At 53.3% G+C, this 23077-nt stretch overlaps 1 pseudogene; it reads right to left on the bottom strand.

Moving 5' to 3' along the window:
- Window positions 1-5022: 5022 nt before the first annotated feature.
- On the bottom strand, window positions 5023-10944 carry LOC110597356 (syntaxin-3-like; annotated as a pseudogene).
- Between the last annotated feature and the right edge of the window lie 12133 nt (window positions 10945-23077).

The raw sequence follows: 23077 nt of genomic DNA, 5'->3' as shown, positions 1-23077 counted from the left end.
CTGTCCACACAGTCCAGAGAGTCTCCTGTGATGCTTTCTGACCAGCCACAGGGTGGGAAACAGGGTGGGAAGGAGCCCATTGCCCCTCAACCTGCCGATGATCCTGTCAAGGCTGGCCCTGCAGAAGGGCTCGCGGTGTGTGCCAGGCTGGGTAGAGGGGGGGTCCAGGCATCAGTGAGAAGTGCCCCCTGAGCCTCGGAGTGCACGGGGGCTGGGACCCTCTGGGATGGTGTCTGTTTTGGTGGGAAGAGCCAGGAGAAGAGGGAGGGAGGGGCGGCTGGTGGCCAGGCTCCCAGGCACCTGCTCAGTATCTCTTTGTAGTGACGTGCCGAGATCTTGGGCACTGTCCATTTGGCAGGCTGAAGGGGCCAGGGCACCCAGAGTCAGGCCCTCTGGTGGGCACACAGCTGGTGTGGGGCTGGGACTCCCCTTGGCCCTCGCCCTGCTCTGTGAGGGCGAACGTCCCCCAAGGTTCCTGCCAGCATTGTGCAGGGTCCCCTAGTCGGGAGGTACCTGGCCACCACCTGCCACACCCCAGGGCCTTCTGCACATGAGCACCACAGTGATGCATGGACACCTGGTCCACAGCCTCTGGCAGCCACCTGTTCCCCGGGTCTCCAAAGACCAGCACTGGCCAGGGGAGATTTGTCCCTCCTAATCCAACCACAGATCACCTGAGACAAACAGACATGTGCCTGTCCCTGTGCCTGACCAGCAAATCCCAGACTGGCTAGGGTGGGCCACATACCACCGGGACCCTGGTGAGATGCAGGAGACCACGTGCTGTGTAGACCACTCTGTGGGGACCACACTCTGTGGGGACCATTTGCTGCACATGATTTGGAAGTAAAATGTCCCCAAGGGCTCACATGTTGAAGGCGGGTTCCCAGTGCAGAGAAGTGACCCGTCACGAGGGCTCTGACCTCGTGAGTGGAACAGTTAGTCCAGGAGTTCATACTGATGAAGTCACTGGGAGGTGGTGGGAACCAGGCCCTGGGCCATGCCGGACGAGTGGGCTCCGGGATGTGTCTTAGAAGGGCTGTTCCTGCCCTGCCCCACCGCCCCTCCCTTCCTCCTTCCTCCCCACTCCCTGGCCTCCAGGAGGGGCGACTCTCCTCTCCCATGCCCTCTCTCCACCATGTTTTACTTGCCACCAGCCCAACACAACGGAGCCAGCCAACTCTTGGGGAGACCTCTGAACCGCAAGCCCATGTCGCTCTCCCCTCCTGTAGGAGAAGTTTCCTCTGGTATTTTGTCACAGCAGTGAAAAGCTGGCTAATGCACCATGCTCTGTGTAGACAAGGCTCTTGGACCACTCTCTGTGTTGAGCACTCTCTGTGTAGACCACTGTCTCGTCCACAGCCCAGGTGTGGCAGGGCAGTGGGAGGCCAAAGTGCCAGAAGCAGCCTGTGAGACAGATTTATTGGGGAGCACTTACTAGACATCAGTGACTGCCCCAAGAAGAGTTTGATGGCAGCAGACTGAAGGGCAGCACCTCGGTCCCTCGTGGTGTTTGTCCAAGGACACCAGCAGGATGAGTGACACCTGTCCTCATCCAGTGCCTGCAGGTCTTCCCACTCACCACAGGGGAGGGCTGTCCTCAAGGGCATCAGCTTGGTTAGTCTGCTGGTGTGACCAGCATCCTGCTCCTGAGGAGCAGCTGTCCTGGGCAATGCAGGAAAGTGGCTTTCTCCAGGGGACACTGACCGGCCCTGGTTCCCACTGTGCAGGAGGGAAGGCAGTCCTTCAAGACGGTGTGTGTCCGACACTGCAGTCCAGCCTTGCCCTGTGTCCCTTGACTCTGCAGGTTTGGGGAGAAGAGGAGGGGGGTGTTAGGGGACATGTCTTCTGTCCCCCTCCTCTTTAGGGAAGATGCACCACATTTGGGTACATACTCACTGGGTAGACCCTGCTCTGTGCAGACCACTCCTCACCTTGACCTCAGGCCCCACTTCTCTGCAGCCTTTTAGCTCTGAGCTGTGGTTTGTGCAGAGCTGACACCCTCTCTTGGGAAGTTATTTGTCTTTATTTCATCTCATTAATAACTTGTTATCTTTCTGCTTTTTTTCTGGTTTGGGAATGGAACCCAGCTCCACCATTGAGCTACATCTCAGCCCTTTTAAAACTTATAAAATTTTGAGGCAGGGCCTCACTAGTTGCCCAGGCTGTCTTTGAAGTTGTAATCCTCCTGCCTCAGCCTCCTGAGAAACTCTTTTTTTTTTTTTGGTACCAGAGATTAAACTCAGGGGCCCTTGGCCACTGAGCCACATCTCCTGCCCTATTTTGTATTTTATTTAGAGACAAGATCTCACTGAGTTGCTTAGTGTCACCATTGCTGAGGCTGGCTTTTAACTCGAGATCCTCCTGTCTCAGCCTCCTGAGCCGCTGGGACTGAGTAATTCATCTTTCTTTCACAAAATGCTTCCCAGTCCTTTGTGTTTTGTGGTTTAGATGTGAGGTGTCCCCAGAGTTTAATGTGTGAGACACTGCGGGAAGTTTCAGAGGGGCACTGATTGGGTTGGAGAGCCTTAACCTGACCAGGGCACCAATCCTCTGATGGGGTTGACAGGTGGTAGCTGTGGGCAGATGTGGTGTGGCTGCAGGAGGGGTCCCTGGAGGCAGGACTCTGGGGCTTCTGTGGGTTCCTTGTTGAGCAGGGCTCTCTCTCTGCTTCCTGGGTGGGGCTCAGGCAGCTTCCCCTGCCGCACACTTCCACCGCGACGTGCTGCCTCACCTGGGCCTAGAGCGATAGAGTTGGCCGTCCATGGACTGAGACCTCCAAAACCACGGACCCCAAATCAACTCTTCCTCTTGTAATTGTCCTCGTCAGTTTTCTTGGTCGGAGTGCTGAAAAACGGAGATGTGGTATCTCGTGCTGTTTGTCACCAGGGCACTGAGTGGGGGTTCTGCCAAGAGCCCCCATTGACCCATCCTGACCTGAGGCAGCCCCTGGTGACATGGCTTACGGTGTTAAAATAGTTTCACTGAAGAAGTTGGCACCGTCCTCTGCAGGTGTTGGCCAAGATGAAGTCCCTGAGGACCCCTGCACTCCTCGTGTGTCCCCTGGCTTCAAGCAGACTTGTGAGCAGCCCTTTCTCCAGCTGGGAGGGTGCAGGGCAGGGGTGCCCCGCAGGGCCAGCTGCTCCTCCAGTCAGAGCCCGACTTCCTCAGAACCCTCGTCTCCCGCCTCCGTCCCCCCAGAGTGTGGGGCTGCCTGCATGGCGACCTGAGTGCTGAGCGCCCTTATGATCCTGACAAAGGGAACTTCCAACAGTGGGGTGGGCCCACTGAGCCCCCCACAGACAGGAGGGTTGCAGCATGGAAAACATTTTGTTTGTGTGTTTGTTTTCAAAGACAAGAAGATTTAGTGCCTTTAGGACTGATCAAGAGGGTGTGAGTTACTTGTTCCAAAGTCTTCCTATCATTGCCCTTTTTAAAATCGCTGTGGATGTCACGGGAGGCCCGGTCAGAGGGGACCACCGACAGGTCACCAGCTGAAGTCCCGTCAGAAGGAGAAGCCAGAGGCACACGGGCTCTTGGCCCTCGAGGACGGGGACGGGTATGATGGGGACAGGGCCTCTCTGTGAGCCCTTCTCAGGTACAGTGACTAGGCCAGAAGTGCAGGTGCGGCCATTCTCAAGTCACATCTGGATCACTGCTCACCCACTCACCAGGCAAGCTGCACTGCAACGTCCTGGTCACTGCTGTCCTTGGAAAGTGACAGCAAATTGTGTCCTCATTTCTCTCTTGGGTGAGATTATTCCCCATCTGAGTGGATCAGGCTGAGGGCAAACACTATCCCCGGTTGCTGGTCCACCGTGGGTGACAGGTCCCTCGTGAGCAGGGCAGGCCCAGTGGTGGAACGGGATGTGTGTGTGTGTGTGTGTGTGTGTGTGTGTGTGTGATTGTGTGGGTGGGGGTCTGGCCATGAGATTTTTTTCCAGTGAAGCTGTCGTTTTTCTGCATTAAAATAAGAGCCTGATTAATTTTAATATTTGCCTGACTGTGCATCTAAGTCTGTGTCACAGGGGGAAATTACTAATAGGTGCGTGCCAATCGACAGTGTGGAGCTTTGTGCTCACCCCACCACGGGGGGATCACTAGCAGCGGATCACTCCGGCAGCCTCCAGACAGCTCCACAGAGGCTATTGAAATTCCAGTCATTTCCACAGCCCTTCCCACCTAGGTAATTGTCAACTGGCCCTTATCATTATTTTTTATGCAAAATTGGATTTTTTTGAAGCATGAAGAATGAAGTAATTTCGTATGCCAACAGTTAAAACTCTCATGTGTATTCTGTGTTGATAAATTCACTTATGATGAGTGACAGTGTGAGATTCCAGGGTCAGGGGGTCAATCTGTGGAAGGCGCTGATGAAAATGATAAACGAAATACCAGAAGAGCCCGCGCCCTCGGGCAGGAGGTGCCCAGGGCCCTGCCTGGCCGCTCTGTTAACATCGGGCTGTGGCTGTGTGTGACGAGGACTCCCTTGTCCTGACGGGGCTGCTGCGTGTCTGGCCCTCCAGATGTTGTTGCTGCTTAGAAATTCCTATTGCCCTTTTGCTGGCCAATGCAGAATGACCATCTCAGACCCTGAGGCTGTCCAGACCCCGATCATTCCTAGCACCCAGTCAGGCAGGGCGCCTTTCCTCCCAGCAGGCAGAGGCTCTGTCCTTTGTCACCATCCAGTCTCCTCTCTCTTCACCACTGGGCCCTTAGGGACAGGCCATGCAGCTGGGCCCACAAGATGGCTGAGGTGGCTGCTTCTCATCCTGTGGTGGGTGTGGCCTCTGCCCAGACAGAGACCGGCCTTCAGCAGCAGGAGGCTGGGGCTGTGTTCTGGGCCTGATGGGCAGAGGTCATTCAAGGGCCACATCGAGAGCCCTGGAGCCCACAGGGCTTCCGAGAACGGAGGAGACTCAGAGGCCAGGGCCTGGCTTGTCTGGAGTCCAGGCCGACCTCGGGGCCAAGCAGACGGGATGAAACCAGTGGGCCGGGCTGAGCCAAGGCTGGGGGGGCGGCTCAGAGGGACCCCCCCCACACCCGCTCCCAGGACGGCCGAGGACGTGGCGGGTCAGGGTCAGCTGCCCGTGGGTTAGGGATATCCATGGTTATGGATGAGGCGCGGTTTCTGTCACTGGGCCCTAGAGAGTGGACGGTCCCTTCAGTGGAGGTCTCACGGACCTTCTGAGAACGTTTGTCTGGGCTGGGAAAGCGGGAAGGTTGGAGCCCCACACTGGCACAGTGGGAGGCAGCAGGGCAGTCGGGTTCTGCATGGATGTTTCCCAGGGAGGGACTCTGGGCAGCTGAGTGGTGCTGGAGGTGGGGTGGGAGTGGGGTCAGGTGCTCCCTTTAGTCGGGCTCAGCAAGTCTGAGATGGCCCTGAGAATCTGCAGCCCACCGTGGACAAACACCCAGGGATCCGAGGCGTGGCCTGAGGCCTGGGGTCAGGGAGGTGAGCCTTCTCCACCTGAGAATAGCACTTTCTTCTTAAAGGGCCGTTTCTAGGGCCCATCCCAAGCCCACACGTGACACAGCAGGAAAGGTCTAACCCTCCCCAGGTCTTCACAGCACACATGGGGTGCCCCGGGTCCTGTGACGAAGTGTTGGGGCATTCTGGGAAACGCTGAGGATGCTTAGCCCCACGGCCAGGACCAGGGGCTGGAAGCGGGAGGAAGGGCCCTCTCTGGAGCCTGCAGAGGGAGCCCAGCCAGTGCCTCCATTTGCAGCTTCTGTCCTCCGGACTGAGAGGGCAGCCTCCCACTGTTAAAAGCCACCTTGCTGCCTCCAGTTCTCTTCTTTTCCAGACGGTTTTGGCTGTTCTGGTCCCTGGCTGTTGCATATGACTCCCAGAACCAGCTTCTCAGCTTCTGCAGAGACCTCAGCTGGGGTTCCGGAGGGATCACGTTGAACCTGTAGGGCAATCAGGGGACCACTGTCATGAAAACCAGGTCAAGTCTCTCAACCCATGACCTCGGGACACCCTCCTATTACCTAGACCTTCTTCTTCTTTCTTTTTTCAATCATTAGAAAGTCATTTATTTTTAAATCAGCAATAAAATAATCAAATTTACATTTAAAAAAAATACAAAGACCCTTCATGTGTTGCACTCCAAACATTAACCCCCAGGCCTTGGTCTCGCTGACGGTGAAGGCCTGCGGCTGCAGCCTGACTTCTCCCATCTCAGCCAAGGGGAGAGGGCACCCCTCAGGCTCTGTCTGATGCTGGGTAGTGAGAGCCGAGGAGCCTTTGCACAGGAGCTAGTGGGCAGGCCTGGACCAGGTGCTCTCTCTGCCTTAGCTTTACAGTCAAAGCTGAGACACAGCGACACCCAAGTCAGGGAGACTGGCAGGGATCTAAGGCTACCCACGGCTTAGCAGCCACTACACGAAGATTTCCTGGATGCTGCTTCCTCTTTGCCAAGAACTGGGGAACCAAGGACCTGTCAAGCTCCTTCACCCAGTGGCAGGCCTCTCCCAACTCACCCAGCCCACGGCAGGACATCCCCAGGTCACGTGGGTTGCTGTGGGATGTCCCAGGGGAGCCTAGCGGAGGCAGCCGGTAGAGAAAGGTGTCAGGATCCACTCTACCTGCTGCACAGAAACCGGAAACCAGCTCAGTCCTCAGTCTGAATATTTCATTTGATTCTCCCAGTTTTCTTCTAGAAAACAACTTTGTTGATGACATAAGAGGATCCTATTTCTACCATGATTCATTTGTAGGTAAAAAAATGCAACTTACCTAATTTTTAGTCTAGCTCAAAAAAAGGGTTTTTTTTTTATTTCTGAGGTCATAGTATCTTCCTTTTCTAGTTTCCTATTTCCTGAGAAGCAGGCAAATATACGTTCATGCACCTCACATACACACTTTTAAAAATACCCCTGAACACATGAGTGACTGAACACTCAGCCTCACGAGACCTTTTCAGAGTCTGAGACTCTAGCACCTTGTCCCCAGCCCAATTTTAAGTCCCTGGTTGATTTTGGCTTCACAAAGAGTCACTCCAAAGGCAAAAAACCATTTCCCAAACTCACAGGGAAACAAATATTCCAAATCCTCAGCCTTTGAAAATGGCCACGTCAGAAGATGGTCATCCTGGTCCCTCTTTGAGTAAACGTGAGAACACAACCTAGAGAAAGACCAAATTGGCCCCCAGGTGGATCCTATTAAAAGCTTGATTTGAAGTTGAATTTCAAGCAAGTCAACCTTTTGGACCCAAATGGCATCGGCCAACCACTCAGGTTTTCAGGACCGACAGGACTGGCATCCTGCCAAGCAGAGTCTCCCATCTAACCCTCTTGCTGCCAAATCTAGGAGCATCCCTCTGCTTTGTTAAAGAGACTCCCCTAGAAAAATGCCTGTCCTTTCTGGGAGAATCCTCCATGGGGTAGAAGACTCAGCACTTGGGACCTTCTCTTTCCAAGGTGCAAGGCTTAATCGGGCACAATCGGAAGGGAAAAAGCTGGGTCAGTCCTGGGGCCCAGGAGGAAAGGCACTTCAGGTGCTGGGGCAGGAGTGGGTTTTGAGGAGAACTCGGGATTCATCAGGCAGGTAGATTCCTCCTGGGCTGGACTGACTGTGGGTCAGTCTCAGGAAGGCCATTCAGACTCCATTCCCATCTGAAAACAAAGGTGGTCCCAAGAGGCTGCAGTGAGATCAGGTGATCTCGGAGCAGCAGCCCCGCAGGCCACTCACGCAGCCCAACGGCAAGTCCAGGGATGGAGGCTAAGGTGCCCAGCAGCACGACCACCATCACAGTGATGGTCACCGATTTCTCCCGGGCCTGACCCTGGTAGTTCACAGCTCTTGGAGTTTCGTCTCGTGCCTTCTCACACGGTCCACTGTGTGCATGACGTCCAGCTCTAGGCCATCTAATCTCTGGCCCTGGTCCTCCACCAGCCTGGCACTGTCCATACACGTGTCAGGCAGTTCTTTAAGGCTGCTCTCCAGCCTCCCAATGTCCTTATGCCCACCCTCGGTCTCCCTGACGGCTTGCTTGGGAATCTGGGAGTCGGTGATCCCAGAAGTGAGATGGCAGGCAGCCACTCGGCAGCATCTCCTCCTGCTCCTCTGCCTTGTCTTGTTGCCAGTAATCTCCAGCTGCCTAGGTTCGCCCTTGGCTGTGTTCACGAAGTCCCCCCGAGCCTCATTGTACCTGGTCATCGCCTCCACAGACTTCCCAGAGAGAAGGCCTGCTGATGAGCGGACCCCACCTCTTCACTGTGCCTCTCCAGCTCTTCAGTTTGTTTTGGACACTGTTGGCCCTTTTCTTGGTCTCCATTGTGAGCTGCTCAAGGTCATCCTTGGTGTTTGGCTCTAGAATTGGTGCAGAGAGAATGATACTCTAGAGTTTCTTTGCTTCCTCCACGTGCTCTGAGAGCTTGCCAATGTTGAGCCGCGTCTCCTTGATTTCAGAAAAAATCCAGCCGTGAAAGCCGTGTTGACAACTGCGACCTCCACCCCTTGGGCTTCATCGTCCTGGGTCAGCCACTTCGCCTTCAGTGCTCCGGCTGGTCTTTCATCCTGGGGTCCAGGTGCCCAGAGGCAAGTAACGCGTGGAACCGCTAGAAGTGGCGGCCAGTCCCTGCGGGGCCAGGGAGCTCCAGGTGGGGCGGGCAGCGGGCCTCGTTAGGAGGAGCGTCCCAGGCCACTGAGGCTCTGCCGCGCCGCCTCCTCCGAGGGCTGAGAACCCGGCTCCTGGCCGGCGCCCTAACAGACCTTCTTAAGTTCATCTCAGTAACGTCACGTAGTGTTTAGACTGTCAGTTTCACGTTCCTTATGTTAGATTTATCCCTATGTATTTTTTTATGCTATTGTGAATGGATTTATTTATTTATTTTGGCTCCAGGTATTGAACCCACTGAGCTACTCCCCCAGCCCTGGCTCTGTCTTGTATTTAGAGACAGGGTCTGCCTCACTGAGTTGCTTAGCACCATGCTATTGCCGAAGCTGGCTTTGAACCTGGAATCCTCCTGCCCCAGCCTCCGGAGCCGCTGGGGTCACAGATGTGACACTTGCCCGGCTAGTGTCTAACTTCGTGTCTGTGTTGGCCGTGGCAGGTGTGCAGAGACTCAGCCCGTCTTTACATGTCCGTCTTTACATGTCCATCTGCTGCTGACGCCTCCGCACCTGCTGTTTCCTTCCTTGGGGCCACATCCCTCCTGGGGAGAAGGCGAGATCCCGGGGACCAGGGGATGAGGGGGGAAGGGGGCAGGATTCGGCCGAGAGGCAGGCTGAAGAAAGACCCCCAGCTGACCCTGCAGCCCTGGGCTTTGGCCCTCCGGCCCTTCTGTCCATTTGCAGAGCAGAAAGGTGAGCATCTGCCTGGAGGAGGTGGTTGGTCTTTCAGGTGTGCATCACTGCACCTGGATTTTTCTCTTTTTTCAGTGGAGGCACAATAATGTGAGTGAATATAAGTCTTAGTAATAAAAATTATAATTCCTCCACAAGATTTATGATATGTTTATTACCGTAATAGTAATAAAAATAATAATTCCTCCACAAAATGTGTGATATGTTGATGGATACACTATAATTTATAATTATCTCTCTCATATATATGGATCTATTATTAAAAAAAGGAATATCACAGCTGATGATGGATGGATATTGAACAGGATTTCAAAGGTTTCAACTAGCACATTAGGAACTGACCAGACTAATCAAATAGATTTCATCCTGATCCCCACTCATCATCTATGAGCATCATTTCTGAACATCCTGATATAAATTAATGTGACCAGCCCTGACACTTCAACTAGGAACTCAGTACTTAAGCTGATTTGGATAAATGGAACTATAAGGGCTTGATTGGCAGGATGGTGCCATTGGTTCCTCAAAATGGAAATCAACTTGAGTTGATTTATGTTTTCATAATAGTGATCCTGACTTGACTGCTTCTAAATCCAGGAAGAATAGATCTACCTCATGGGTAAGGGAGGGTTGGCAGGGAGTGAGACTCCAAGGGGACATAACTCAACTTGGAGAACCACTGCTAACAAATAAAGAAAAATCAGTGAAATCTCAGAAATTCCACAATGTTTCCCTAGAAGTGGAAACCAAAGTCTGCATGTTGGTTAAAAAAGTGATACTTCTTCAAAATCAAACAGCATTTTATAACTCTGGATTCCTTATTGGGCAATTCACATGTGAAAATCAATGTTTTCCAAATATATGTAAATGCATATATGGTGGTATAATTCCTTCATTTTTGTTAGTGATCATGTACACATTATTTTGAATTCTGATCTTGGAATATGAACAGAGTACTGCACCTATAACTTTTGGGCAATCTGAATTTTCCCAGCACTGCATTTTAGACAAAAGAATGTCTAGGATTTCATGAGAGAGGAGTCAGGATATCTTCTAAACATGTTGAATATCATGATTTTTCTTCTTCTTCCACAGTATTTTTTGAAAATTATTTGGACTATGTGAGTGTAGAGGAAGACTGCAGAAAGCAAAACCATGGCTATGAATCAACTGGTGAGCAGTAAATGGCCTATCTTTCTTTTTTTCAAAATATAGCATTTTAATAGATGAAATAAATACTTCAGAACATTTAAGAGAAAAACTTTACACTGGGGGGAAAAATCACTCTTTGGTGTAAATTAAAAAAAAAAAACACGCTTACAGTAGCTTTCCCCCCATTTGGAAATCACATGGCAAAGTCATACTCTCTCCGTACCAAGTATACTCCTAATTCAACACAACTGCTTAAAAAAAATAACATACAAAAAAAGGTAGCTACATCCATGTCTAATGACTGAAACTGAGGTAACCTTTCTTTCAATTAAAATAAAAAAGAGGAAATGAACCCATGACTTCCTTCCTGCCCAATTAATAAAATTCAGTTGACGGACAGGGGTGGGGTTTACGAGTAAAACCACAACCAGCAGATTACCCTTTTTCTGCTCCCCACTCCTGTACAGGCTGCTAGACATCTGGGCTCTTTGATTCATGTGAGTTGTGTGCATAGCCCTGACTTTGGAAAGATTCCTCTTGGGCATTTAACATGGAGGGGGGAGGTTTCACCTATCATTTCTTTGGTATAAATGGAGAGGGGCAGAGAATAAGTATCTTCCTTTAGGCTGGAGTAGAAGAAAGGGCATGGGGTGGAGAGGGGGTGTTGCTAATTCACAGAATTGGAATTTAGTGGCGATAAAGTCCTGGGTGAAGACTCTCTTAAAGCCTGAGATAGCAGGATGCAGCCTTCAGACACTGCGCAGGCCGAGTTCCTCAGCCTCTTCCTGTGGCCAGACATCATGGGGCCCCCATCTGGGTGCTGCACCAGATCCCTGAGGCACTGGGTCAGAAGTACGCAGGCTGACACCATGCTCATTGGACCACTCAAGATGGCAGTCTGCACTGCCTTGCCCATCATGGGTGAGGATGGAGAGCCCCTTGGTGCGCACAGTGATGGTGTCCTGGCTCTGCTCAAAGGATTCTTCACTGGCACAAGAGTTGGTGGGCCCTCAGAGAGCACTGTATGGCTCCCTGGACAGCAGCAGCAGGTCGGCCACCAGCTGCATCTTGCCCTTGCAGTGGTCGCAGAGCCATATCAGCCTCTTCCATGGCTGCGAGCTGGCCCCTCCCATTGCGCTCACAGGAGGCAGAGAAGCCACCTCGCCAGTCGGCTTCCCAGTGCTGCTGAAGAGCCTGCTACCACCACCGCTGTTTCCGCCCCCGCGACTCAGCCGGCCAAGGCAGTGGTGCCTTCCCCACACCATCATGACATCCACCGCTGTGGGTAGAGGGCACTGGGCTGCTGCGGCTAGAGCCTAGGCAGCCTACTGTGAGCCCGAGCAGCGTATGGTCTCCTAGAAGGCTTGCAGGAAGCATGAACCATGGCAGAATAAACTCACAATTCGCGCTCCTCGCCGAGGTGCTGCCAGGAAAGTCCCTTCTGCTGAGCCATCACAGGCTTCCTGGGTATGGCCTGGCTGGACCATTGCAGTGGAAAGGGCAGGACAGGGAAGCTGGGAGTTGTTCTTCCTTCCTTCCTCTCTGAAATCAAAATCCTTTCCTCTGGAAGAAGCACAGGCAGCAGCTTCAGCAGGCTGTGCTGTCAACCACAGGCCACTTAAGGTTCAGCTGCGCATGTGGGCTTCAGGCGCCATGACCCTGCCAGGCGGCACTTCTCTGCGACGGCTGCCCTGGCTGGCACTTAGGAACGCACAGCCACCCCAGGCACATCTCCTACCTCGTGCTCTCAGGAAATGGCGCCGGTGGCAGCTGCAGGGCCCAGAGTGTGGCCACACTGTCCAGTGGGAGCCTGTACTGATTGCGCACACCAGCTGCCCCACTCATGCTCTTGCCTGCCTCAGCTGGGTGCGTGGGACTCCGCAGAATGAATGGCATTTCTGTTGAAATTTCCCCCTATTGACAGAGATGCCAACTCTTCAGTGCAAGCAGGAGTTAGTCCTGTACCCCACAACTCTGCATTTATCATCATGGGTCAGAAACTCATCAGCAGGCAGTTGATGTCCTTCCTGTTATGACAACACTATACCATGGTACCATTCCTGGCTGTGTACTTCCAGAAGGAATGGGACATATTGAATCTCACATTCTGCCTATGACTCCATTTGAAATAATTACTGATTAATGATGCTGCTTATTGCAATGATGTTTGGATTGTTGTGAATTCACGTCAAGGAAATGAGTGAGGAGTAGAACCTCACAACCCAACATGTAGGCAGATATTCTCGAACATGAATTCTGTTGACACAGTGCCACAGGCATTGCAGTCATACTGAGAGAAAAGAGGGAGGGACCCAGCTGCCCGGAGTACTAATTAAGCTGCCCTGAAGGCTTGAAGTTCCAGGAGCTGATGCCTGCTCTGCTGGAAAAGTCAGAAGAGTGTTCAGAACACACCTACACACACTGCTCTCTGTGACACTCTCTATGTGACACTCCCCCCAACTCCCCATCTCTGTTCCCCTCCCTCCACTAACAGCAAATTCTAGTGAGCTTGGTGTCCACGTCATGTCAGCCCAGGCCACTGATGCTTGTTTCCCTGCAAAATGTCCTTCCCTTGAGTGTCCAAAGGGCTCATCCTCCCTCTCCTCTGGCACCTGCTTGAGCTCCCCTGCAGTATTTGTCTCCTTCAAACTCACTACCTGATCTACTTTTCTGTACTTAAATGCATGCTCACTGTCCATCTCCCATCCTTACAAGTTCACAGGAAGCATCGATTTTTGCCACTGTTGTAATGCTGAGCCATTTTATAGTCATGGACCTGAAACTTTAGCCCAAACAACAACCCCTGGGAAACTTCATTAAAAGGAAATTTCCAAGCCCCTCTTCTAGATTTTGTGATGCAATCATTTGGCTGATGCCCAAGAATTTGAACTTCTGGTAAGTTTTCAAGAATGCTGCTGATGTAAGTCTAGCAAACACACCTTGAAAAATCCATGTTTGAACAAGACTTGGCACATAATAGGTGCTTAGCAAACATTTGTAGGTGAAATAGATGAATGAAGTCTGCTTGCTGATAAACATCTGTGGACCCACTCAAGAGATTACTGCTCTCTCACATGGCATGCCCTTCCATGGTGCCAAGTCTCCTTTCCCAGGACCCTGGGGACACCTTTCCTACAATATTACCTGTCCTCACATGTCAGAAAAATCTCCTTATTGCAGATAGCACAGATGTTTCAGAACTTTGTGTCAATGTCAAGGTTCCCCTCCAGGAGGGCTTTCACCATTACATTCAGAAGAAATGTAATCCCCCTTCTTGTAATCATGAAAACTAGTAGTCACCCTAAATATCCAAGAAGAGAGAGACTCAAGTAAATGATAGCGTCACCATATGCCTGAATATCTTGCAGTCAAAAAAATTATGTTTACACAGATTGTTTTAATAGCTGCAATAAAATGTTTTTATATAATACTATAAATAATAATAATAATAATGTAAAAATAATAAAGCCAGGATAAAGTTTTGGGAAGCTCGCTCCAGTGGGTGTAGCACAGCTTGCTCTGTAGGCTCACACACACCCAGTGGCACCCAGAAGGAACCCTTGAACCTGCCCTTACATGTGTGTTGTGGGTTCCACTTTTTACTGGGGGCTGCTGATCAGAGGATATAGGGAATATGGATAAGAACAGTAAAAGCCTAGCATGTGCTCCCACCCAGCCTCCCACTGGACATGTGTCTCTGTTTACAGAAGAGGGGACACATTGTATAATCACCCAAGAACAGCTGAGAGCATAGCCGATCTGGGTGATGCTCTAAGTCATGTGCACACTGATCACACTACTTTCTTTCAGGAAGCTGATTATATCAATAAATATAATGGACAGTCTTCCTGGAGCCCTTGTGGCCACAGAAACACTGTAGGCTGCTCTCCATTGGTTAATTCATAGGAACATGAAGGATAAGGGATGTTAGTAACAAGTACCACAAGAATGGAGAGAGAGATGGGACATGGGCGTTGAGAGCACAGAAGTAGCAGATGGAGACAAACTCAATGGAAAATTTGGCAAGTGATCAGAAGCTGGGTTCTGTGTGAGGAATGTGTCCATCATGCAGACCCCATGGCTGGCTCCACGACTGGGGTGGAAGAGGCCCTCATATGCTCTGGGAAGGCTCTGGAAACCATGTGGCTCATGCAGATGGCCAATGGAGAAGGCAGGTGGAGGGATAGAGAAAGGGCAGGTGGAGGGGAAAAGTAAGGGATGGTGGGGGACTGAAAAAGGGCAGGTGGATTGGCAGAGAGAGGGCAAGAGGAGGGACAGGTGGAGGGGCAGTGGAGGGGTAAGTGGAGGGGCAGAGGAAGAGGAAGTGCAAGGGCAGGTGAAAGGGCAGAGGGAGAGTAGGTGGAGAGGCAGGTGAAGGGGCAAGTAGAGGGGCAGGTGAAGGAGCAGGTGCAAGGGCAGTGGAAGGGCAGGTGGAGGGGAAATTGAAGGGGCAGAAGACGAACAGGTGGAGGGGCAGATGAGGGGCAGGTAGAGGGTCAGAGGAGGGGCTGGTAAAGGGGCAAAAGAAGGGCAGAAGAGGTGCAGGTAGAGGGACAGGTGGAGCCACAGGTGGAGGGGCAGAGGAGGAGCAGGTGGAAGCACAGTTGTGACCCTCTGGAGCAGCATTCTAAGGACAAGGGCAGTGTTGCCTTTCACAGGAGGAGAGTGGAAGGTGTGCTGGGTTTGATTAGAGGACACCCATGATGGGACCCATAAGGTCCCAAAGGTCCACTCTATCTGAATATAGGCCTCAGGGGCAGAGGTTGGCCAGGGAGTGCAGTCATGAAGCTCCTGCAGGAACTGGGGGGCCGCTGGCCAGATGAAATGTGGACCCTTTTCCTGCTGCTGCCATTACCAATCAGCACAAGCTCCCAGCTGAACAGCAGGGATTTCTTCTCTCAGAGATGGAGGTCAGAAGTCTTGAGATGGTGTGGGTAGGGCTGTGCTCCCTCCCCAGACTCCAGAGTAGGACCATTCCCTGCATTTTCCCTGCTTTGGAGGTTATGTAAGTTCTGCCTCGTGGACACTTCTTCCATCTGAAAACAGTAGGGTCGCATCTTCAGATTCCTCTCTGTCATCTCATTTCTGCCATTCCATGTCCTCTGTTATCATCATCTCACCACTTCTCTGGCTCTGATTTTGCTGTTTCTTTCATCTGTCACCTACTGTGAGCCCCCTGGTAACCCAGGATCCTCTACCACATCATAAACCTTAGCCACAAACTCAAAGCCCCTTTTCTTTGGGAGATAACATGTTTACAGGTCCCAAGTAAGGTGACAGGTTTGGGGAGGTTATTGATCATCCTTATGTGTCAGAAAATTGACAGATATGAGAGTGAAACCAAAGAATTTCCAGATTTGGTGGATGTGGGGTAAGATAAAGCATTGGACCACAGGCAGCCAGCAGGTGACAACTGGAGCAACAGGAAAAATTGAGAAACCATCTTTGCAGAGGCATCGGCAGTGGGAGGAAGAGAGGGGCCCAGTACCATTTGAGATGCTGCTGAGGGTGGCCTGGAAAGTTCTGGAAAAAACATGGTCACTGGTGATTTTCCGTGCTTTGGGACCCCTGGAGCCTGCTCAGGCAGAAGGCTATTGGAACCCAGGGGAATAATATGCCGCTGGGACGTGGGAGGGCTGATGACGTGTCACTGGGATTTCACAGGGGAAAAAAAAAACAGACTTTTTGAAGATGCTGAGTTCTCACTTTAGTGGCCAGGGACTAGAATCTGTGGCAATTTGAACATGAATATCAATGGCATATAGTGCACTGTGACATATTTATTAGAGATAAGCATGTGTGCACCAGTGTGTGTGCATGTGCAAGTTAGGACCTCAACTATACTAAGCTTAGTACAAGAAAAACAATTTTTAAAATTATTCGCCAAAATATATATTCAATGCTTATTTCTGAGAGTTAGGATTTGTGTGATTTGTGCTCATTTTCAAAATAACCCAAAAAAATGCAATATTGAAGGTGTATTCCCTGAGACTAACACATCAGATGGAGATGACATTACCCAAATAGAAACCATCTTACCTGTGCACGAACAATGGTTCCTACTTATCAATTGAATCCTCCCCAAAACAGAATCCATTTTCTTTTTTGAAACTAGGGGTCCATTTAAGGATCAAATAATTTAACATTTGTGTATTAGTTAAGGTAGGTTTTGCTATAGGTAATTAAGCATGACCACTGTAGCTTAAATAACAAACACTTATATTCTTTATATACTGAGATGCTTAGGAACAGATCATTTTAACATTGTCTCAAGTCTCAATAATGTCTACAGTAAGGTTTTTAGTTTTCACCCCTTTGGCTCACAGGCAGAAGATGGCTGCTGCATCTCTTGCCACCATAGCTATTTCAAGGCAAGAAAAAGGGGAAAGAGAAAAGAGGGTGTAAGAATCAGCAAATCAAATGTCTTTTAAAATATCATCAAAACAGTTCTATTTCTATTTCACTGGCTATCCTTTGGCCAGTGCAACAAAAATATGACCAAAAAGAAGGGTGCTGTATTGACCCTGGATGTGGCCATACCTGATTTCCCTTGCCAACTAGATTCGAGGGGGTGTCACCCCTAGAGTGCAGAGTCCCCTCGACCATGGCTGTGGCAGGAGATCACCCTGACAGCCAGTTTCAAGGGATCTCTCCCCTAGACGGAGGAGTCCCTTGGACCCTGTCTGCAGCCTTACCTAATGTCCCCCATGGCATCGGGGTTGAGGGTATTGCCACTAGAGGGGGGGCCCCTCAACCCATTGTGCAGAGATACTAGATCTTCCCCTGGGTTCAAGGGGTCTCACTCCTAGAAGAGGAAGTCCTCTGGAGTCTGGGTATGGCCACACATTATCTCACCCTGACACCCAGGTTCGAGGGGTCTCACCCCTAGAGCGGGGCATCTCATGGACCCTGGGTGCTGCCATACGTATTCTTCCCCTGGCACCCGGTTCTAGGGGTGTCTCCCCTAGATGACAGAGTCCCCTATACCCTGGATGCAGCTGTACCTGATCTCCCCTTGGCACCGGGTTTGAGCTGTCTCATCCCTAGTGTGGGGATTCCTCTTGACACTGATTGTGGGGGGAGCTCACCCTGACACCTGGGTTCAGAGGATCTTCCCCCTTGAGGAGGGGTCCCCTGAACCCTGGGTGTGGGGTTAATTGATCTTTCCCTGGCATCTAGGTTAGAGAGCTCTTGCCCCTGGAGGCTGGAGTCCCTCAACCCTCTGTGCGGAGGTACCTGACCTCCCCTCCAGTTTGAGGGATCTCTCCTCTAGAGAGGGGAGTTCTCTGGACATTAGGTGCAGCCATACTTGATCTGCCCCCGGCACCCGGGTTTGAGGGGTCTCGTGCCAAGAGGGGGGAGTCCCCTGGACCCTGGGTGTGGCCATAGCTCATCTCCACCAGTTCGAGGAGTCTTGTCCCTAGAGGGGTACTTTCCCTGGATCCTGGGTGTGGCCATACCCAATCTGCCCCCAGCACCCGGGTCTGAGGGGTTCCATCCGTAGATGGGGGAATCCCCTAAACACTGACTGCGGCCATACCTGTTCTACCCCCATCACGGGTTTGAGGGTCTTGCCCCTAGAATGGATTATCCTCTAGTCTCTGGCTTCGGCGGGAGCTCCCCCCAACACCCAGGTTCGAGGGGTCTCTCCCCTAGAAGGGGGAGTCCCCTGGACCCTGGGTGCGACTGTACCATATCTCCCTCTGGCATCTGCTTATGAAGGTCTCGCCCCTAGAGGGGGGAGTCAGCTCGACTCTGTGTGTGGCAGTACTTGATCTTCACCCAGGTTTGAGGGTTCTTGCCCCTAGTGGGGAATGTATCCTGGACCCTGGGTCCAGCCGTACCTGATCTCACCATGGCTCGTGGTTCGAGGTGTCTCGGCCATAGAGGGGGTAAGTCTCCTGGATCCTGGGTGCGGCCTTACCTGATCTCTCCCCAGCATCAGGTTCAATGGGTCTCTCCCCTAGAGGGGGGAGTCCACTGGACCCTGGGTGCATCCGTACCCGATCTCCTTCAGCACCCAGGATCCAGGTGTCTTATCCCTAGATGGGGGAGTCCTCTGTACCCTTGGTGCCACGGTACCTAATCTCCCCCCAGCACCCCTATTTGAGGGGTCTCGACCCTGGGATTCCCCTGTACCCTGAGTGTGGCCGTACCTGATCTCATCATGACACCTGGTTCAAGGGGTCTTGCCCCTTGAGGGGGGAAGTCCCCTGGAACTTGGGTGCAGCTATACCTGATCTTCCCCCAGCATCATGTTCAAGGGGTCTCTCCTCTAGAGGGGGGATTACACTGGACCCTGGGTGTGGTTGTACCTGCTCTCCCCCGGCACCCACATTCCAGGGTTCTCATCCCTAAGGGGGGAGTCCCCTGGACCATGGGTGCAACCGCATCTAATCTCCCCCTGGCACCCCCATTTGAGGGGTCTCGCCCCTAGAGGGGCGCATTTCCTAGTACCTAGGTGCAACCGTACCTGATCTCACTCTGGCACTAGGTTCGATGTCTGGCCCATAGATGGGGGAGTCTCCTGGACCCTGGGTACAGTCCTAACTGATCTCCCCCGAGCATCCATGTTGGAGTGGTCTTGCCCTTAAGAGGAGGACGGCTGGACCCTGGTTGCTGCCATACTTGATCTCCCGCCGGCAACAGGTTCGAGGGGTCTCTCCCCTAGAGGCGGAGTCCTCGGGACCCTGGCTGCCACCATACCTAATCTCCCTCTGGCACGTGGTTTCGAGGGTTTTCGGTGGTAGAGGGGGGCGTCCCCTGGTTCCTTGATGCGGTCGTACATGATCTCCCCCCCCCCCCCCCCCCCGCACCAGATTCAAGAGGTCTCGCTCCTAGAGCCGGAGAGTCCCCTCGATCTTGTGTGCAGTGGTACTTGATCTCCCACCAGGTATGAGATGTCTCGCCCTTAGTGGAAGAAGTCTCCTGGATCCTGGGTGCGGCAGTACCTGATCTTCCCCAGCACCCGGGTTCCAAGGGTCTTTCCTCAGGAGGAGGGCGTCCCCTGGTCCCTGAATACGGCTGTACCTAATGTCCCACTGGCACCCAGGTTCCCACCCACTAGAGTGGGGCGTCCCCTTGACCCTGGCTGCAGCAGGAGCTTCCCTGCCACCGTGGTTCGAGGGGTCTCTCCTCTGAGGAGGGAGTCCCCTGGACCCTGGGTGCGGCCATATCTCATCTCCCCCCACCCCCCCCCCGAATCCGCGTTCGAAGGTCTTGCCCCTAGAGGGGGGAGTCCCTTTGACCCCGTGTGTGGCGGTACTTGAGACCCCGGGATTCAAGGGTCTCGCCTCTAGAGTGGTTAGTCCCCTGGACCCTTGGTGTGGCCGTACCTGATCTCCCCTTGGTGCCGGGTTTGAGGTGTCTCGATCCTAAAGTGTAGGACCCCTGAACCCTGGGTGCAGCCGTACATGATCTCCCCCTGGCACCATGGTTAGCGCGATCAAACCCCTTGAGGGGGTCATCCCTGGACCCTGGTTCGTCCGTACCTGATCTTCCCCCGACACTCGGATCGAGGGGTCTCATCCCTATAAGGGGGCATCCCCTGGTCCCTGGGTGCAAGTCGTACCTTATCTCCCCTAGGCACTGGGTTCCAGGGGTCGGGCCCCTAGAGGGGGGAGTTCCCTGGACCCTGGGATCGGCCATACCTTTTCGCCCCACCAGCACCCAGTTTCGAGGCACCAGCACCCAGTTTCGAGGTGTATCACCCCTAGAGGAGGGCAGCCCCTGGACCCTGGATATAACTGATCTCCCCTCGGAACTGGGTTAGAGGTGTCTTGCCTATAGAGGTGGGTGCCCCTGGACCCTGGTGCCCCTGGACCCATTCCTCATTACCCTCCCAGCACCTGGACCAAGGGGTCTCACCCCTAGAGGGGGAGTCCTTTGGAATCTGGGTGTGGCAGTACCTGATCTCCCCCCGGCATCCCTGTTGGAGTGGTCTCACCCCATAATGGGGGGCCACTGGACTCTGGTTGCTGCCATATCTGATATCCCCTGGCATCAGGTTCGAGGGGCCTCTCCCCTAGTGGGGGTGTCCCCTGGATCCTGGGTGCAGCAGTACCTGATCTCTCTCAGCACCCGGGTACCAGGAGTCTCGTCCTTAGAAGAGGACGTCCCCTGGACCCTGGGCACCGCTGAACCTGTTCTCCTTCTGTCACCTGGTTCAAGAGTTTCACCTCTAGATGGGGGATTCCCCTGGACCCTGGGAGCGGCCTTACCTGATCTCCCCATGGCACCGGGTTTGAGGGGTCTCGCCCCTAGATGGGGGAGACTTCTGAACCCTGAGTGAAGGCGGTACCTTATCTCCCACCTACACCAGGGTTCAAGTGGTCTCGTCCCTAGAGAGGGGAGTACCCTGGATCCTGGGTGCGGCCAAACCTGATCTTTCTCCAGCACCCAGGTTCAAGGGGTTTTGCCACTAGATGAGAGATTCCCCTGGACCCTGGGTGTGGCCGTACTTGATCTACCTCCGGCACCTGGGTACCATGAGTCTCATCCCTAGAGGGGGGCTTCCACTGGACCCTGGGTGAAGCCATACGAGATCTCTCCCACGTAATATGTTTCACAAGTCTCGCCCCTAGAGGGGAAGTCCCCTGGACCCTGCGTGCCGCAGTACCTGATCTCCGCACAGCACCATGTTCAAGGGGTCTCGGCACTAAAGGGGGGAGTTTCCTGGACCCTGGGTGCAGCGGTACTTGATCTACCCCCTGACCTGGGTTCAAGGAGTCTCGTCCCTATAGGGAGCTTCCCCTGGACCCTGGGTGCAGCCATATAAGATCTCCCACAGGCACCATGTTTGAGGGGTCTAGCCCCTAAATGGGGGAGTCCCCTGGACTCTGGGTGCAGCTGTACCTGATCCCCGCCCAGCATCATGTTCAAGGGGTCTCGCCCCTAAAGAAGGGACCCCTGGACCCTGGGTGCTGCCATACCTGATCTTCCCAGGCAGCCAAATTCTAGGGTTCATGCCCCTAAAGGGGGGCTTCTCCTAGACCCTGGATGCAGCGGTACCACACGCAGTCTCTCCCTGGCACCGAGGTATGAGGGGTTTCACCCCTAGAAGAGGGAGTCCCCTCGACTTTGTGTGTGGTGGTACCTGATCTCCCCCGGGTTCAAGGGGTCTCGCCCCTAGAGTGGGGAGTCCCCTGGACCCTTGGTGCAGCCTTACCTGCTCTCTTCCAGGCTCTGTGTTTGATGGGTCTCACCCCTAGAGGGGGAAGTTCCCTGGACCCTGGGTGCAGCCATACCTGATCTTACCCCTTCACCCAGTTACAAGGGGTCTTGCGCCTAAGGAAGGGGACCCCTGGACCCTGGGTGTGGCCGTACCTGATCTTCCCCGGCCCCCAAATTCCACAGGTCACGGCCCTAGAGTGGGGCATTCCCTGGACCCTGCATGTGGCTATACCATATCTCCTATTGACACCTGGGTTCGAGGGGTCTCGTTCCTAGAGGGGAAAGTTCCCTGGACCCTGGGTGCGGCAGTACCGTACCTGATCTTCCCCTGTGACCCAGGTTCGAGGTGCTTTTCTCTTAGAGGGGGAAGTTTCCTGGTCCCTGGGTTCAGCAGTAACTGATCTTCCCTGGCACGCTAGTTCCAGTGGTCTCAACCTTAGATGGGGGCATTCACTGAGTGAGGACGTAATTGATGTCACCCTGGCACCCAGGTTTGAGGGGTCTTGCCCATAGAGTGGCTCATCCCATGGTCCCTGGGTGCGGCCGTACCTGATCTCCCCCCGGAATCTGGTTCGAGGGGTCTCTACTCTAGGGGGGGGATTCCACTGGACGCTGGGCGCGGCTGTACCTGATCTCCCGTTGGCATCTTGTTTGAGGGGTCTCTACCCTCGAGGGATGAGTCCACTGGACCATGGGTGCAGCCGTACCTTATCTCTCCCCTACACCCGGGTTTGAGGGGACTGGTCCCTAGATGGAGAGTCCCCTGGATCCTGGATGCTGCCATACCTGATCTCCCTCCCCCCCCCCCCCCCCCGGCGCCAAGGTTTGAGGGCATTCGCCCCTTGAGTGTGCAGTTCCCTGGAACTTGGTTGCAGCAGTACCTGATCTTCCCCGGTATCTGGGTTCCAGGGATCTTGCCCCTACATAGGGATATCCCCTGGTCCCTGGGTGTGGCCATACCTAATGTCCCCCTGGCACCAGGTTTGAGGAATTTTGCCCCTAGTGAAAGGCATCCCCTGATCCCTAGATGCAGCAGTTCCTCATCTCCACCTTGCACCAGGTTGGAGGGGTCTCATCCTTAGAAGGGGAGTCCACTGGACAATGGGTGATACCTGATTTTCCCCCGGTACCCAGGTTCGAGGGGTCTCTCCCATAGAGGATGGAGTCTCCCTCTGATCCTGAGTACAGCCAGGCCTGATCTCCCCCAGCACCCGGGTACAAGGTGTCTTGTTCCTAGAGAGGGGCATCCCCTGGACCCTTGGTACGGCTGTATCTTTTCTCCCCCTGGCACCTTGTTCGAGAGGTTTCGACCCTAAAGTAGCGAATCCCCTGGACCCTGGGTGTGGCCTTACCTGATCAACCCCCCACATCTGGTTGTGAGGTGTCTGAGCCCTAGAGGGGAGGGGTCCCTGGACCCTGGGTGCTGTCGTACATGATCTC

The sequence above is a fragment of the Ictidomys tridecemlineatus genome, chromosome 2 (genome assembly GCF_052094955.1).
Source record: "Ictidomys tridecemlineatus isolate mIctTri1 chromosome 2, mIctTri1.hap1, whole genome shotgun sequence".
NCBI classification, from domain to species: domain Eukaryota; kingdom Metazoa; phylum Chordata; class Mammalia; order Rodentia; family Sciuridae; genus Ictidomys; species Ictidomys tridecemlineatus.
The sequence above is the reverse complement of the archived record's forward strand: the minus strand, read 5'-3'. Positions and strand labels throughout refer to the sequence as shown.